Below are 15,012 nucleotides of genomic sequence, written 5' to 3'. Positions count from 1 at the left end.
GCACACTGAGGTTTTTCAGGTTGGTCTTTTAAAGCCTATCCTGAGCCAGCATCTCCCTGTATTATTACACTGTGACATATTTAATTCCTGACACAGCGGGGAGCTGAGCAGTAGAGCGGTGGACTTGGGTTGTGCTAGGCTTGCTTGCAGCTCTGTGTTCCCAGGTGGCCTTCTGCATCCACGAAGCTAATGCCAGACAGTGCTTCATCATGAAAGCTTAGTGTTCTGTTGCATTTATTTTACATACAGTAGACAAATACCTGATCAGTGCTCTGAGGTGCTGCCATAAATTGATTTTCTGATGGATTTGAGGAAGGAAACCATTGTGATGCTCTTTGTTTTGTTTGCTTGCTTTTTTTAAAGAAAAGTTCCTTCGGCAAAAATAATTCTTCCAAGTTTATCTTGTCCAAAACACCTCTTCCAGCTCCTCTCCTGTTCTAGTGTAGGCTGTCAACACCTTTTCTCAGTCACTTTGATACTTTTCTTCATCAGAGCATTTTTCAGGTTGACTTTCTTTCTCCTCCCTTTCCCCAGGGTCTCATCTCAGGAAGCCCCGTGAAATACTGCAAGGGCCTCAGTGCAGGAGCTGGAAGGAACGAGGGCAGTGGGACTGGGCTGGGCACACTCACAGCAAGAGCTGGCTTTGCCCTGTTCAGCAAGATTTTGGGGTGGTGGCTCATGATTTCCACACAGCCTGGAGGCTGGGATTAGCAACCGCACCTGGGAGTGAGTGTTGCAAATAGAAGATAAAGGTCTGAGGAGTTGTGCATTGAGCAGCAGCAGGGTGTTAAGCTGCGTGGAGCAAGGCAGGGCAGGGTGCCTTCTGTCTACTAGCAGAAAAATGGTTAATGCCTGAAATGATCTGATTTTATCCGAAGTGAGAGTAAATGCATTTCTGATTGGATCGTGTTTGCTGTCTGACTTGAGCTTTGTTGCCATGTGGGAGGCAACTTTAAGAGTAGTGGTCTCTGGGCAGCTTCTATTTCCTTAAAACCATTTTGAGCTGGAAAGAAAGCAAATAGTAGCTGTTGCTTCAGACACCTAAACATGTCTAAACATCATTTTGCAACATTTCATTTCATGTTCCTTATATCCCTTCAGGTATCAGTTGTCATCAGGTGTTGGATTGCTGGAATTGTTAGCAGCAGAGTTTAATACTGAAAAGCAAAGCATCAAACTACTGCAAAGCAACACATGGCAAAGGGCTTTTACTATAACAGGTTTTTTGAATTAAAGCTAAGGGATCGTTGTCCTTTATTTTAGGATGAGCAGGAATGCATGGCATTAACACCAGCAATTTGGGTATTAATCTGTTGACGCTAGCATAACAGCAGATGAATCTGTTTTGACTTAGGAAGATTCACATTTTCTGTAGTATAATTCACCATGATGCCAGTCTGAGGAATTGAGTTACACAAAACAACAAAGCTCTGTCTTTGAAAGTTTTCTATGGAGCTCTAGCTCCCAAGTTGGATTACAAAGGAGGACGTGCTATTGTAGCCATGTTCCCTTGAAAGCACCTGTGTGATGACTGTTTCCCATTGACCACAGCTGTAACCTGCAGAGCTCTGCACAGAAACAATCCTACTGTGAGCTGCTTTTGATGCCAAAAGATGATTCTCAAATTGTGCAATTCGTTATCTTTCTATTCAAAGATTGGACCTGAACTGTCTTTCTGCATTTGATCCACTCAGCCTCTCTCTGGTTGGTTGTTTTTTTTTTTTGTTGGTTTGTTTTTATGCCACTTTCTGATGCTTTTCTAGTGTCTGCTTCAGAGAGAGCAAATAGCTAGACTGCTGAGAATGAGTGGGAAGGGAGAAAAGCAGCTGGAAAAATTGCTGGTTGTATCTGTCCAACCTTAGCCATTCCTTGACAAAATAAACCTCTCTCACTTCCCTCCCTTGTGACAATTTGTCTCTGACCAAAGTTTTATTTCTTTATTAATAATCCATTTACCCCTCAGTGAAAAGGATTGGTCACTACCCTAGTTGTTGTTAAAAAAAGGTGTTAAGAATTAGCAAAACAGCATAACAGCTGATGGCAGGCAGTGTAGGAGAGGCCCTGCCCTGGGCCGAGGCTTGCTCATAAGCTGTGAACAAATGTTTTTTGAGTCTGGGAACTGTCTTAAAACAGCAGCGTGAGGCTTGTGAAATGGGAGTACAAGCTAAATTATAACAATCTTCTTTTGTTGTGATTAAGTTTATACTTTGTCTCAAACCAGTTTAGCTGCCTGCATCCAATGAGCGTCTCTCTGGGTGGAAGTTTTGGCAAAGTGTTTCTGAATTGACTGCAAACAGGCCGTATTTATGTCACTAGACAGAAATAAGTCTCTGTTAAACATCACTGCCTTGTAGTGGATGGATTTGCTGGAAAGACTGAACTTCCAGATGAGATTTTGTTTCTTATGGCAGCTTCTCCAGAACTTCAGATATGTTGGGAAAGTATCTGAGGGGCAGGAGCATCCTCTGCCAGAACTTGCTGTTGGCTCACGGAAGTGGAGTATCACTTTATCTCAGCCTAGCAGAAGAGCAGAGAGCCTTCTGGGGGGCTTAATCATGGGATTGGCATCATCTTTTGCAAAAGTTCTTGTTAAATTAACATAATTGAAGAGCTGCAGTGCCATACGGTTTTTGGTGTGCTTTGCTTATAAAATGAAGTTTGATGTATGCTCTTAAGGATTGCGTTCTCTGGTAAATATTTCTTATATAATGAGTTGTCTTGTGGCTTCAGTTAAGTTAGATTGAAATGTGAAGTCCATAAATGGGAGAAGGGGGGGGGGGGGAACCTCCCAGAGCATACTGCTGGGTAAGTAAGGGTGACAGTTGTTTTTGCAGCATGCACTGTGTGCCTGCATCCGACACCGTACTAAGCAATGTTCAGCTGACCCCCAAAGAGCCAGGTTATAAAAATGGGGAAGTTCAAGTAAATGGAAATATCTGGTTTCGTAAAAATAGCAGTTAACAGGTGGCTGATACTAACCAGGCAAATAGGAGAAAATTATGATTTGGGTGCAGAGCTGTTGCCGTGTTGAAGATATCTAGCAATTTATTAAGCTCCAGGAACATAACAAATTCCTAAGGGCTCAGTCCTGCAATGCACTCCACGAATGGATTTAATTGAATTGTAATGAGACTAGTTATGGACAACTGTTCCACTGATATGCAGCTTATTGCAGGATTAAGTTTGAACTCATCAGTGCAACGTATGCTGGAGTGTTACTGCAAAATTAAAACTTTCAAGGTTTGAGGTGGGCTTCAGGTCCTCAAAAGCTCTGAAGCCATCTGTATACTGGAGATGGTGGATTGCTTTCTGTTCCTGTTAAAAGCAATCAACCTTATTACTAAAAAAATGTTCCTACATCCTTAAATATTAATAGCCAAACTTCTGACCGAGAGATCATTCTGAATAATTTTATTATTATTCCTGTCAGTGTTTACATATTGACAGTTTTAAAAGAGCACCAAAAACCTTCAAATGTTTTTGGTTTTTTTTCCAGAGATAGGATTCTCTATAGGGCTGACTAATATTCCCGAGGTCTGCAGTCCAATTATGTGACATATCAAGGGAGACTGACAAGCTCGGTCCCCTGGATGGGAGGTTGGAGAGAAGGTGCGGTCCTGCAGTGGTAACTTGTGCCATACAATACAGTTTGCATCTTAGGATGCTGCTTCTGCAGGTGAGAGAAATGTGTTTAGTAAAATATGTGACTTTATTTCATCGTATTCTGAATGGAAAGCAGGCCAAGTTTGAGGATCCTATATTAAGTATGAGTTGAAGTGATTTAACCTGCATCCTGCCTATCAAATTCTTCGCTCCTCATTGTAGGCACAGTACTTGTTCTATTTAACTTGCCCTTAGGCTTATGTATAAATCTCTGCTGAAATATAATACTATAATTGTCTAACTTTTTTTAAATTGGTAAAAATGGCCTATCAATACATTATAAACAGAGATTAATATTTTATTAATGTTTTCTGAAAGCTTCAATTACTTCTATTTGGGTATCAATTAGTTTGCTTTTAAACAGAATTCAGAGTAGTAGCATTCAATTCACTTACTCTAAATTAGATGGCAGTATGTTTCACTTAATATAAATTGTGTGTGATTACTTACAATCAGTTTAAATCAATAAGTTTGTGATGGATTTTTACCCTGTGCTGTGGGTTTCCCAGTAATAAATCCCTTGTTTAGTCCAGAAGGCATCGCTGCTTTTGGCAGTTTTCCATGCATTTCAGTAATGAGTATTGGATAGGCACAGTTTTAACAAATCAGCATTTAAGAAAAAAAGTCCCTGTAGAGGATAAACACATTAAAAAAATCAATTTAACTCAACTAGCTCCAATTCAAATGAACAGAATACTCAGCTCTAAGAATCTTTGAGCCCGCTTCTTGTAGCGGATACTTGTACATATCCTGGCCTAATAATTTGTAATGTGTTAATCAGAATACTTTGCCTGTAATTCGAGGGTTGGAAGCTTTGCTGTAACTTTTAAATTCTTGAAGGATACGTGCAGAACTGAGTCAGAAGTTGGGTTGCCTTGTTCATGGGATTGCGGTGCCAATCTGCATAAAACATTGCCTTATCCCAAAGGAGAAAGCTAGCATGGACTTGAGGAGCATTTGCTCTAGAGAAATTGCGGAGGTGTCACAGTGCGTAATAAAATATCCTATCCTCTACAAAATTGCTTGGTTTTATTTGGGTTTTAGTGGGAGTAGGGAAAAGAGCTCCAAAGAGTGTTTATAAGGCAGCAGTCACGTATGGGTGGTGACGTCCTGGATTTTGCAGATCACTTTGAGGTGCGGCTTGCTAGTGAGGTGGATGGGAAGGCTGCGTGCGACCTTCTAGGGGATGAAGGAAAGCACGGGCAGTAGTGGTGGTGGAGCACAGTGGAAGCCAACCTGACTGTGGCACTGTGCTGGCACGAATGACAGCCTCCAGTCTCCCTGCTGTTGAAAATCCTGGTGGAAAATCTGTTGGTCTGCAGCGTATATTCTATTTAACCACATGGGGATGGCTATAATAATTAATTGAACCAGAGTGGGGAAATCAATTTTCATCTTCCTGGAATGGAAAGCTGCTTCTAGGCCACGAGGCTGTTCCCCATCTCTCCTGTGAGCTCTATCCTCAGTCATTTATGCTGCAGTGTGTATATATGTATGCTCAGTCTTTCTCCCATTTCATGCTTGAGCTCCTGGCTATAAAAGACACACACTAACAGAGCATTGCTTCCCGAGCCTAAGCAGACTTCATGAAGTAGTTCTTAGAAGAAATAAAGCATGGAAATGAATTAGTGAAATCCCAGCCTTCAAAGACCACTGGAAGAGTCAGGCAGTGCTGAGTATTGCAAAGTCAGGCAGCTGGGAGGCAGCGATGCAGGGAAGGTGTGTAGCAATAGAGCAGCACAGTACCAAACAAGTGTTTGTTGTGGTCCTGGCATGGCAGGCTAGGGATGACTTGGCTAAAGCCACTGAACTTATTGCAGGCATCAGGGTTAAGAATATGTACTATCACTGGAGATTCCTGCAAGGACCAGGCGGAAGCAGCTGAGCCTTTCCCTTGGACAAAATGTTTGCTTTCTGACACAGTGCTCTGGGTGGGAGCCTGGTTTGTGGGGTAACCAGGCGTCCAGAGAAGGTGTGTGCCCAGCAGTAGGGAGTCCTTACTAACTGCCATTTGTTTTGGGCAGACCACATTTCACGTGCTTGTTGTTCCACTTCTTTGTGTACATCAGTCCATTTTTCATGCTTCTCTTTGAGCACTTGAGTTGCATAGGAAGCAGGTGGCAATTGTGCAGCTCCTGCAGCCGGAAGGGTCGTGACGGGACACTTAACAGCATGGGCTGCCTTTTGTTTTTAAAGGATCCGCTGCCTGTCTTGGCAAGAAGTAACAGCTGTTTGTGGCTATTTCTCTTCAGCAGAACAAAGTGTACTGGGTTGTGTGTTCTGGTCCTTCATCTGTTTTCTCCAGGATGGCGCAGGGTGCCTAGCGTTTGTTAATAGGCTAACCTTCAGTCTCCACATATGTGCTCTGTGCATTTGTGCCAGGCTTGTGCCCCAGGCCTCGCTCCTGCTGCTTTTTCAGAAATATGTTATTAGTCCCTCAACATGAAGGATTATTTTTTATCTGGGCTACCTGAGTGCTCTAATTTGTAAAGTAATTTCCACTGAATCCAGGCCTTGCATCAAGGCTAACACCAAAAGAGCTATTCAAGGTGTGCATGCATGTGTATAATTTTATGCTTTTAATTCATTTGATTTAGCTGAGGCTATTAGATTCCTGTTGTTCGCAGTATGGCTGACTATTTGTAGACTAAATAAATTAAATATTCCTCTCCTGATACTGTGTAACTTAATAATTAAAACTCCTTAATAATATTCTCCTATGTAATTCCTTCATGTGCTCCTTAATCTCAGAAATAATTTGCAGGGATAATATGCAGTGCTACCTACCTCATTCCCCCACCCCAGTTTTTCCTTAAATGCCCAAAGATTGTGTTGCACACTGATTGAATGGCTGACAAAAGCAATGGCATAGCTAATAGAGTCCTAAAGACCAAATCTGTAGCTGATTCAGTAACTTCTTTTTTTCAGATAAACATATTGGTTGGTAAAGAACGACTTCCAACAGGGCTGCTCTCAGTGAGTTCTCAGTTTGTACACATCTAGATTGTCACGATCAAAGTGTAGCACCTTGCACTTGGCCTTGTTGAACCTCATTAGATTCATGTGAACCCACTTCTCAATCTTGTTCGGGTCCCTCTGGGTGGCATTCCTTCCTCTCTAGTATCAGCTGTACCACTCAGCTTGGTGTCACCCACAAACTTGCTGAGGGTGCGCTCAATCCCACTGTCTGGGTTTGCTGGTAAAGATGTTGAAGAGCACTGGTCCCAAGACAGATCCCTGAGGGACACCAGTTGTCACCCGCCTCCAGCTGGACACAGAGCCCCTGTCCATAATCCTCTGGCTGCAACCATCCAACCAATTCTTTATCTATTGAATAGTCTACCCTTCAAATCATTCTCTTTCCAGTTTTAGAGAAAGGATGTGGTATGGGACCGTGTGAAAGGCCTTGGACAAGTCCAGGTACGTGACATCAGTTGCCCTTCCTTTGTTCACCAGTGGCATCGCTCCATCACAGAAAGTCAACAAATTGGTCAGGAACAATCTGCCCTTGGTGAAGTCCTGCTGGCTGTCTGGGATCACCTCCTCATCTCACATGTGCCTTAACATAGCTTCTATCTAACAGTCAGAAAACTTCCCTTTACATCTAAGACACCAAGGAAGGAATCAACAAGTCTGCTTTCTCACATACAAGCTTCAGGTTCAACATTGCCTGTTCAGTCTGTGAAAGTTGCCCCTCGGCCTGTATCTCATGCCTTCTGGGAGGTAGACCATGAGGAGGTTTGTGTCTGACTCTTTCAGCATGTGTGGCAGAGATTGAGTCACTTCCACTGGAATGGAAACCAGTGGTGAGAAATGCACTTTCAGGAGTGCTCTCAGGCAAGTAATTATAGCACATGAGGAGACCAAAGACAGAACTGTTGCTGATAGGCAGTGAAAAATTACTGTCCTTTGAAAACTGTGCCCATCCTTTTCTCTTTATCACAGTATCAGGTTTATGGTCAGTTTGCAGTAATCACAGCAGTTAGCGTTTCTCATCCTTGGAGCCATTTGGGTTTTGTTCTTTCAGCGCTGTAACCATTGCACTTCTTGACCCGAGCTTTCAAGCCACTCTTAAGGTGTTTCAAGGCAATAGTTTAGTGAAGAAATATGTTCCACAAACTCACCTATACTCCCTTTTTCTCTGCTTATGGAATCCACAACAATTGCATAATAGCAAGAGCAAGTGATAACGAGCCCTTTGATCTGAAGTGAAGTTCACGGAGTTGCAGCACTGAAGTACACAAGCTTGTCACAGCGGTGCCTAAGGGTTTGCAGTTACCTTCAGCGTATTTACTGCACCCAAAGTAGGCCAGATTAAAATAGTTTCTTGTGATGGATAGTCCCATGGCATATAGCCATGCTTCTACATCTACTTTATTTTGTATTGCTTGGGACTATTTGCCAATGCGTCACAGTTCATATGCTGCTTTTCTTGCCTTTTAGGCAAGTATCTGGGTGAGCCAATGCCTGCAAAAAATTTTTCATAACACTGTTTAGTGAAATCCCAACCCATAGCCGCCTATGCTCCCGCTGGAGCCTCTGGCTGAGTGGTCCCACTGCCTTTAGTAGGACAGGGTGCTACAACCATGGCTGACTTCCGAGCGGTAACAGGCTGCGGTTCCCGGCAGGAGCTGTTAGTGAACTCCCCACCCATGGAGGATACGCATGCTAGTGGATACCCTCAATAGTGGAGCATGGGTCTCCACTTGCACCTCCCTTTGCAAACTCGTGAGGGTCAGTCTAAGTGCCACGTTGCTAAGTGCTTTGTCATGCCAAGCTGGTCCTTTGCACTATACAGCTGCCTGTGTGAGCAGACCATATGCTTTCCCCCAGCCCTTGCACGTGGCTTGAAACATGTTGGTGGTTCTGGTGGTATGTTTGAACGCCTTAAGACTAGCTGTTTGGAAGTCTGATTTCTCCATGCCTTTTAGAACAGCAGTTCTTTCCAAGGAGTCATTAGTATGCTGCTGCGTCACCTCCCAAATACTTTTCATCTCTGGTTAGCTGTGCCCACTACTAACAGCTTACCAAACATCTCAGATCTTTGCCCCTGTTACATCTGATCTGTATTCCTACGGATGATTTTGCATTTCAATATTGTGGAGTTTCAGAGCAGGCTCCAACTTGCTTTAGACTTGCCTTCTGCTCATTAGTTGTTTCTGGAGAGATTGCTGCAAAGCAGACTGAACCCTGACAGGTAATAGGGCTGCAATCAGAGGAGGAAAAAAAAGCGTTCCGTGCAAAAACTCTTCTTCCCCTTGTTTTTCTTTCTCCCAGGAAAAATGCATGAGGTTGATGGGTGCTGAATCTGAGGAGCAGAAGGTGTTTGTTTCCACTCGCCTCCCTAGGAGAATGGGGAGTGACAGGTTTAAACTCTCTGTTGCTCCCCTGGCTCGCTGGGAGAGCTGTGTGCAGCCTTGTGTTGTGGGAATCCACCCAAATCCTGATGTCTGCTCATTGACAAGCAGTATTCTTTAAGCTTAGATTGGTGTGAAGGCAAACTGCCTGAAGAAAGAGCTGGAGTCAGAGCATCGCTCTGTCTGGAGATTGAGTGCAAGTGCTTTCAAACTTCCCTCTCTCCAGTCCTAAGTTATTTATCTTGAGTGAAAGCAGGACTTAGCCTCTCGTGAAAGCACCTGATGGTGAACAAGCAATCTGCTGGAGAAAACAAGTGCTTCTTTTACAGCTGTATTTTAAAGATTTCTGTATATACTTTTCTTTTTGAGAAGGTGTTTTCCTCAAGGAACTTGTGATTCCTCTATCAAGAGAGGACTTGACAAATGTGCTGTTCTTTTAAACAAAGCCAAACTGCTGCGTTTAGAAACTGCAGTATTTTGGCCCACGTGGAAGGGTCAGATCTTCTCAGTGCACAATTGAATTCTTAGGTTAAGTTAGAAGTCTAAATAGTGAATTGGAAACTTGGCTTTAAGCAGTCAGTTCTAATTTAAATTTACAAAAAAATAAAAGGATGGGGGAAGCACTGGGGTGAGGTTTATTAGTCTCCCCTCTTTCCCTTCGTCTCTCTCTATCAAGATAATAGGAGATAGTTCTACATTTCTATTCTTGGTAAACATTTAGCCAGTGCCTGTGTGTGACTAATGACCAGTGGGTATTTGAGTTGGATGTGGAATCTTTCAGCAGCTGAGGTGGCATTTTGTAGGCTAGCTGTGAGATAAAGCTTCTTTTCATAGCGGCTGTGTGCTCAAATAAAATGTTTTCTGCTGTAGCAATGGTGCTTGACTTCTGCAGCTTGCATCGTCTCTCTGCCCTCTGACTTACAAAAAGGATTGCCTGCATATGGTTTCTGCTGCAGTATGCCTTCATTTCAATTGCAAACTGTGGCTATTAGTATTCTACAAAAAACCATTTAGGCACTTGGGTTTCTCAGTAAAGGGAGAACTTAAAACAAGAATGGACGTGATATTTAAGATTGATGTTTCTGGGAAAGCTTATGGCTTTTGCTCAGAGACCGTCAGATTTCCTTAGTGGCCTGAACTTATTTTATAGTTGTCCCCAAATATTTTTAACAATTTCTCTCTGTAATAAGGGCATGTTGTCCAACTTGCTTTTTTTTTTTTCTTTTTCACCTCAGTAGATGCAGGAAAGTTCCCTCTTGCTTAATTATCAATAAGCAAAAGAGAATTAAGGGCCTTCTCCTGAAGGCACTGGGGTAGTGCGTACCCATGATGGGGATTCTGGGAGCTGGGGATTATTAGGAGGGATCCCACTGCTTTTCTTGGGCTGTGACACTTGCAAAGCATTCCCAGCTCTGTCTTGTGCTTTTCACCTTGGTTTTATCTTCTGACTCCAGTTCACCCATGTCAAATAAGCATTGATGAAGGTGAATAACCAAGCCCCTGGGATTGCACTGGAGTTGGAACGTAGCAGCTAACTGCTCGGTGTGCACCAACAGCTTCTCTGTGGTTGAGTACATCTGAAGAATGTGAAGGAATTTGGGATGCACAGACTGTGACATCTTTCATCTTGCTGGTGTGTATTGCCCTACGGAATCCTTTCTGGGTGCTCTGTAATGTTTCACAATTAAATGGAGCACTCCAGTGACCTGTTTGCTTGTCTTCCCATCCCTATGAGGGATGGAGCCTTGGATCCTATGGCCACTAGCATGAGGATGTTTTTAGTGTGGAGTTGTTTGTTGTTTTCTTTTCCTTCTATTTTTCTGATAGATGAATTGGGCTGGTTTCAGCCCAAATTTACAACAAAGCCCTTTTGTGAAGGGCTGAAAGCATAATCACTGCTTGCTCATTTAAATTCTGAAATTGCCTTTCAAATCTTGTGTTTTTATTTCTTTTGTAAAAGTCTTCTCTGGCCTTCTGAGGGATGAGCAAACACAGTTCCAGTATTGTGGCTTCTGTAAAAAGCTGTCAGTGACTTCCGTGTGCTCTTAGCATACATCTTACATAATCCCAGACAGTGGCACTGGAAGAGTAATTTCTAACCACTTAACTGCCCTTAACTCTGGTGAAGCTGGATTGCTGTCAGGGGCGTTTTGCAGTTGTAGCTGGGGAGGATGTGGTTTGCTTGTTCATTCTTCATTGTTTTTAAAAGCTCTGGTTGGGCAAAAGAGGGCAAGGTACCTTTTAGTATAATCTGTCATACTCAGTGCATCTACATTTTTGTGGCTGTAGAATTTAGCGTGCTTTGGTTTGTGATCTCCAGGCTAATTCTGGAGATTCAGTGCTCCTTAGGTATTTCTACTGTGTTCACTGTAAAGGAAAGGTGTGGGCAGATCCATCTCCCAGCCCTGCTCAATGCAGGGTGCTGTCACACAAATCAGAGCATCAGGACGAGCTCGCTATGGAGGAAGGCCTGCTTTTTGACTGTGCTACCTTATTACCAAATATATTGCTCAAAGGCAAGTGTGCAGAGCATCTCCCTTGCTAAAAGCTACACAGACCTTTCAAATGACTTTGACGTGTTATATGCTAACACACGTACTTGTGATTTTTACTCCTTATGCTACTATTGAACAATTTTGCTGTGGGCCTTATGAAATAAGTAGCAAGCTGTAGTCAGCCAGAGAGTTGTGGATTCACCACGTAAGCTTGACAGACTAATAAGCTTTCTCTTCATAGTACCTGAAAGCTGATTCTGCTAGAGCTGCACTGTCATTTCTCAACTCAAAGTCAAATACTTCCAGACACACCTGCCCTGTGTTCCCAGCTGTGTTAGCCACTGCAGAGCAGCCATACCTTGTTGGCAACGTTGATAACAGAGGGTATGTTTTATAGGGGAGTTACCAGATATTTTTTCCAGCCCTTAGCAGCCACCCATACTTCATTTTAAGAAAGGCTGTAATTGCACCCATGCATCATTTGGAAGCTGGGGAGCTTCCAAAAGAATCTAAAGCTGTGATGGAACTTCCTCACTTCTTTTAGTTTGCAGCCTGTTGGAAATGTGAAGAGGATTATGGGTGAGATCTGTGAGCATTGTGTTGGAGCTTCCCTCAAGTTACTAGCAACTCGTAGAAAGGAGCAAGAGAGTATGAAAAACACTAATGAAAGCTTACAGTGGCTTTTGCAAGCAATTAGGTGGGAGATAGCTTTTTGGCTCTAGAAAGAGTAAACAACTGGAAAATTATGGTCATTTGATAGCAAGAAATCTGTTTTTCATTACTGAATATTGAAGTAACCAATAAATGAGACTGTTTAAACCTTGATCGGTCACCAGCCCACACAGGATCACTTTCTTTCCTTTCTCTTCATTGAATTTCATTGCTGAGATTGACAGATTCAAGTATGAACAGCTTTAAATGCGATCACTCCCGTCTCAAGGATTTGCCTGGCTTTTTAGTTTTCGAATCTCATTTCAGAATACATTGCATTAAAAAACATGAAATCACAAAGCACTTCTATTACCGCTGTTGTTGAACAAACTGTTTTTTATCTGTTGCTATTGCTTGCAGACTCTGTAGCACACATATGTAATGGTTTACTGGTGCAATACCCCATTCCCTAATTGTATTACGCTTCAGAATGTGAAGTTACCCAGCTACAGCTGCTTAAGGAAACACAACGCAGTCTGTATGCGAGGACGAGAGTTTGCTGTAGGACTCTTCCTTTGAAAGTATCTCCAGATCTGAAGAGTACTGAAGTCTTAGCTGTGTCTGTTGAGCTTCTTTTGCAGAAGAGAAGAAATTGATCGTTGATTTGGAAAGGAAGATGAATGGGTTGTTGTGTATTTTTTTTTTGTGTTGCTACTAATGCTGTCAACATTGACTTGCTGCTCATGTAAAGTTCTGTAACTCTGGAAGGAGAAACAAACAAATGCAGAATAAAATGGAGTTGAAGACAAATTTACAAAGCTTCTAATAAGAAGAATGGTGATGAGGAAGGAATTGTTGTTTCTAATTGGAATGGACAGTGGGATTTTCCCATACAAATTACCATATCTAATTGACTTGTAGCAGAGTGCTTGCTGTGGTTTTTCTGCAGTGGTGTTGCTAGGAAATGTTGCTAGGCAACTACTCAATGACTGAACCGACCTTTAAGATAAATATATGTATTTTTTCCCCATTTTGATGCTGGAGAGCAAACCTTTGTTTTGTCTTTTGTGCTGGCCTTTGTCTGGATGGTAGGAGCTATTTGGGCATGGGGATTTCTGAAATAATAGTCTGCTTGAGATTTGACAGAGCCAATCTCTAGGCACGGCCTCTGTACGCAGTGTTTTCAGGAGCTCAATTTCTTCCTTGCAGTGTGAGCAGCAGAAGTTGGCAAATAATGTTTTGAATAATTTATCTGATTTTGTGATCTTTATTAAATAAATCATTAAAGAAACATTCTTCCCTATTTACCTAGCTATGCCGGGACAGGCAGGGTGAAAGGCGAGCACGCGGTGGCTGTTGGTGCAATCTGACAAACAGGATTTTAAAGACTCTCATGTTGATTAGGCCTTCTAATAATAAGACTGGTGGCAAAGCACAGAGCGGCCATCGGGACCTATTGGGAGTGTCTTCTTTTTACCAGCTGTCTTTGAAGCAAATCCCTTTGTTTATTACCGTGCTCAAATGAATTATGCTCTTAATTTTTGGAATGCTTTTGCCTGTTCGAAATGAGTTATTGCATTTCTTCCTCCAGAGGAACAATTTGAATAGGCTAAGGCTCAATAACTTTAGAAGTACCTCTAGTTACAACCTGCAGAAAGCTACAGAGATATTCTGGGCTTTGCCTTGGCTGAGGCTGAAGTTTCAAAATGCTGAGGCTTAATAAGTGAGCACTGAGTGCTAGCCCTATAGGAGTCCTGTATTTTGTCTATCACATCCGAGAGCTGATGGAGAGGGGCGGCTTCTGCTCCATGGAAATGCTTGGACAGGTCTGAAGCTGTGGGCATCAGGTGTACAGTCCCTCTCCAGCACAAAGCGGCAGGAGGAGGATCCTGAAAGCTGAAGGTAGAACAAGTTTTTTGTTGCTAGGAGCTGGATTGTGCTTCCTCTTGCAAACCCTCGAGTAGCACAGTGGGATGCTGAAAGAAGATGGTATAGAAGTCAGGGCAAGGGGAAGTGCAGACCCCCCCACAGATGCCTCTGAGGACAGAGAACAGTGCTGCTGTCTGCAGGAGAGGCAGGTTTTGCTCAGCTGATGCCCAGCAGCCCTGCCTGCCACACACTGCATGATTCCACTCCTTTCTCCACCCTGATGCCTGAACAAAACTGTGAACAAGGATACTTGCTCTCCACACTTAAGCCTTTCAGTGACTTCACAACTGTTCCCAGACCTGTGTGCACGCAGGATGCTGTGCTTTTTCTTTTTTTTTTGCTTTTCAAAGGAGGGAGGTGTGGGCATGGTGCATGCGTGAAGAAAGCAGCTGGAGCACTTCTACCTGTCCAGTCTGACACTCTTCAGTCTCGTTGAACTTCACTTCCAAATATATTGCCTCCTTCCCCACATTCATACCTTTCCAGTGAAGGGACATGATTTCTTGCAGTGTGTTTTGGCACCTGGCTGCTGTAGTGTTTGTTTTGAAGTAAACCCAAATATCCACCACTGTCCAAATTAAAATACATCAGATTTCTTCCAAGCTTTGAGTTAGCTGATGCAGATTTCCTGGTGCTTGCCTCTGCTGTGCTTGTTGCAAAGGCGGGTGTCCTCAGCTTCTGCTTTTCCAAGCATTCAACCAGTCTGTCTCTAGGTATGAAAGAGACAGGCTCTTCCTGATGGAGATTTCTCAATCCTTTGTGCAGTGTCTATTATGGTAGAGGGATTTGTCTTCTCTTGTTGCAGCTAGCTTGGAGGATCTGAGTACAACAGTGAAAACGAGAATGAAAGTGCCAGGGAGGAGAGTTGTGCAGTGAGTACCTCCACCATAATTTCTGAAAGAAGGTAGCTTTTACAG

At 43.0% G+C, this 15,012-nt stretch overlaps 1 long non-coding RNA gene across 3 annotated transcripts in view; it reads left to right on the top strand.

The window, feature by feature from the left end:
* LOC110407859 overlaps positions 1-15,012 on the top strand; it is a 34,083-nt gene that overhangs the window by 12,222 nt on the left and 6,849 nt on the right. Inside the window, exon 4 of one of the 3 annotated variants that reach the window (XR_002444059.1) lies at positions 535-2,727. The exons of the other annotated variants lie outside the window; for them this stretch is intronic. This is a non-coding gene — a long non-coding RNA (uncharacterized LOC110407859). Of the gene's footprint in view, positions 1-534; positions 2,728-15,012 lie in introns of those variants that run through there. 3 annotated transcript variants of the gene reach the window in all.

This window comes from Numida meleagris, chromosome 18, assembly GCF_002078875.1.
Source record: "Numida meleagris isolate 19003 breed g44 Domestic line chromosome 18, NumMel1.0, whole genome shotgun sequence".
NCBI classification, from domain to species: Eukaryota; Metazoa; Chordata; class Aves; order Galliformes; family Numididae; genus Numida; species Numida meleagris.
The sequence above is the reverse complement of the archived record's forward strand: the minus strand, read 5'-3'. Positions and strand labels throughout refer to the sequence as shown.